Here is a 4,013-nt window from a genome sequence, read left to right as displayed (position 1 = left end):
GCTATTGGTCGTAGATGAGATCTGATTCTATGTTATCTTTCATCATTTTACTTGTTTCAATAACTGGACTGCGCATCGAATGTTTTTTTTTAATTCGGGCATTTGTCGAACCGCTAAGTTAGGGAGACGAAAACAAACCAACAAAGGTTGTGAAGCAGTGGGAAGGGGAAGGATGAACCTCCACTATGTTCTACATTGAATCTTAATGCAGATGACGATGTTCGAAGACGGAACCATTTTCATTAGTACAATTAAGCTTAATTTGAATTTGAACTTTCACACACAGAAAATTCAACATACTTGTGCCTCCTTCACAAAAACGAAGTAAAATATGTCTTTTACAAGATGGAATGTAGCAGAAAGAAGATGGGAGGGAGAAAGGATGACGTCATGAAAGGAAGATCAATTTATTTAACGCGAGATCTCATTCTCAATTAGGAATTAAAAGTATGAAGGCATTCGTTACCGTTTTGGTGAAATCGCCTCTGGCAGTTTGGTCAGAAATGAAATCATCTGACGTCTTTCAAGAATTCTACTGTACAACATATGTTTGTAGTATGTTTGTGTATATATATGTATCTATATATATATAAATATTTGTATGTGTATGTATTCTTGTATGAATGTCTGGACGTATGTATGTATGAATATTTGCATGAGTGCTTGTACATGTGCATCTATATATCTATATGTACTTGCATGCACGTATCCATAAATGTATGTATGCATACATTTATGATTGTAAGTACATATGTACGTATGCATATATGTATGAATGAATGAATGTTTGTATGTATGTGTGTGTATGTATGTAAACACCAATGTTTGTACGTATGAATGTCTATATATGTTGGAATATTTGTATGTGTGTATCAATGTTTGCATGAGTGCTTGTGTGTATGCATGTATATATGTAGGCATGTATGTTTATATGTATGTATTCATTAATGTATGTATTTTCATTTTCCGTTTCATTTAACCTTTCGCATTTTCTATAAGCTGCCTTCTCAACTTTTTTTGCGTTTCTTCTCTTATTCAACATTTTTAGTTCGTTATGATATGCGGTTTATGTCTGATGAATATGTTTGAGATATTTCTGAAGATATGAGACTATTAGTAGCACTTAAAGACATGTATTGTGTCCTTTAAATGAATATCTCTCACCAGACGGAGTACTTTTTTGTTGAATTTTCTATCACAGAACAGTACACACACATTATATATATATATATATATATATATATATATATATATATATATATATATATATATATATATATATATATATACACGTATGTGTGAGGCCGTAATTCGAAGTTACAATAGAAGTCACAATCTGATGGTCCCACGCAGTGGATCGAACTCAATTTCACGCGTTTGGGAAGAGAACTTAACAGTACGGTTATGATGCTGTGAAATAATAAGTGGTGCTGAAAGATATTATCTTCAAATAATCATTTCTCTAAATAGGTAACAGCTAAAAACATTAAATCTTGAAGCTGTTAATTAGAAATGTATATAATCAGCAAATCGTGTTGATTCAATATCAGCTAATTGTAGAGATGACAAGCCAAGATGACAAGTAGTAAACAGATTTAAACTAGGAATTCTACGCTTAGATGATTTGAGAAATTCAAAATAGACAAATATCTTGCTCGTGGCAGAAATAAAATTGAAATTATATATGAAGAACAGAAATTAATGAAAGCAGATGGAAGCGTGATATTCATTCCTCGTTCTAAGTTTGTTACACTTTACTCTCAATTCAGGCCTCATTCAGCAGACCTGCTGTAGAAGACTTTCAAAATGTGATTATGCGTTTTCGAGAAAAAAAAGTATACCTTTTCGAGGAAAAATTAGGTAATGTTGTCCCATAACCTGATTTTTCTTTTGTAAGGTGTTTTCAAGCTATGGAAATCCTTGCATACTGTCAACCCCCATGACATTGCATATCAACCCAGAATTCGTTTTTAACGCCTTAAACTCATAATTTTTTGAACATCTCCACCTCTCTGAATTTTACTCTAATTTTCGTTTCCTCCGCTAATGCTTTCTGATAACAATTTATTGGATACCCTAATTACGTCAAACGTGGTGTTTGCTGGCTGTGGAAAATATTGGATTTAAATTATAGTTAAATTGGGTGACCATTTTGACAGTAGACTGGAGGCTTATGGCAGTGATTGTATGAGAGATAAAGGGACAAGTAAGGAAAACGAGGTTGGTAACACGTATAACATGTGAAAGTGTCAGTTTGGGTGTGGTTGAAGGTTAGAAAATGATTTCAAAGTAGGTCACAGGTTGTGTATATTTTTATCTCTATTCGATGAAAGAAGTGGAAGCTTAGGAAATAGAAGAAAGAAGTTGTGAAGGTGATTTCAACAGATTGAATAGCTGAGTAAAAGATAAGATTGCAGGCAATATACGGTGTAGGAGGGCTGACATGTGTCGTGAATGTGGCATTACTGCTCATGCATCGAGCTCGATAGAGGGCAAAATAAAAGTCATGTTGCAGTAACAGCGTATAAGGAATACCGGAGCGTTTGTTTCGATTTCGAAACAAAACCAGGGTCTTTACTGTAGAAGACAGACGGGAGAATTGTATCACAGGTGGGCAGATTTGGTGCAGGTGGTGTGAGAGAAGGAAAAGTTGATGCAAAAGTGAGAGTCAGTGGATTTGTAGTGGACCGTTGTGGAGAGATAGATGTCGATAACAGCAGAGATGTATAGGAACTTGACGGAAATACAAAAAATGTTGGAAGGGAATTCTAGTGTGGTAGGGAGGTTGTTGGCAAGGGATACGAAAAGTGTCAGTTGCTTTCTAGTGAGTTAGTACCATAGTCAACACACTGTATAACTCTAGGATCGGTTAACAAACAATGAAAATATGGGCTTTAACGTGGTCAATGAAGAAGTTGGCGTAATTAGGGTGCTCATGGATACTCCATGTATCCCGGTGCTCATGGAAACTCCTGGAAACCCCAATAAATTGTTAGCAGAAAGTATTGACGAAGGAAAAGCAATTTTTTTTGGTAAACAGCTAAGTTTCGGGAACAAATACACCAGCACTGATTGTTAAAAATTCCCACATTTCGATGCGTGCGTGCGTGCGTGCGTGCGTGCGTGCGTGCGTGCGTGCGTGCGTGCGTGAGTGAGTGAGTGTGTGCGCGCGCGCGCATACGACGAGCTTCTTTCAGTTTTCCTCTACCAAATTCATTAACAAGCTTTCAGTTGGCCAGAGACTGTAACAGAAGACACTTGCCCAACGTGTCATGCAGTGGGACTAAACCCAGATTTGTTTAGTTAATAAGCGAACTTCTTATTACACAGAGCCACGCCTGTGCGTTGTTAGAAGTATTTATTTATCAATGTGGAACAAACTTTCTACATTTCGTGTATTCAGTTATTTACCATTTCATTATTATATTGAACGGAAGGAATATAATGTATAAAAAAAAGTTTACAAAATTTATAATTTCCCAATAGATTCTCTATATATAGAAAAGTGAAGATTTAACTTAAATGAAGTTATTTTCTATGAAATACATTTAGACTATTTCTCTTTTCGCACACAATGCCTTTTACTTTAAAAGCCGCTCATCAGATATTGCGTCAGATGCTCTGGACCTCTGTACACTTTCACACATTTTTACATATCTTGAACAGAGCCACTTACGATAATAATGCTTCCACTGTTCTTAGACTTATGCCACATGTGGCCAAAATTATATGTATATATATATATATATATATATATATTATGTATTACATACATATATAAAGTATATATACATGTATATATATATATATACACACATACATACGTATATATATATATATATACACACATACATATATATACACACATATACATACATATACACACACACACATATATATATATACACACATACATACATACACATACACACATACATACATATACACACATACATACATATACACACATACATACATATACACACATACATACATATACACACATACATACA

This window comes from Octopus bimaculoides, chromosome 8 (genome assembly GCF_001194135.2).
Source record: "Octopus bimaculoides isolate UCB-OBI-ISO-001 chromosome 8, ASM119413v2, whole genome shotgun sequence".
Taxonomy (NCBI): Eukaryota; Metazoa; Mollusca; class Cephalopoda; order Octopoda; family Octopodidae; genus Octopus; species Octopus bimaculoides.
This window is presented reverse-complemented; position numbering follows the sequence as displayed.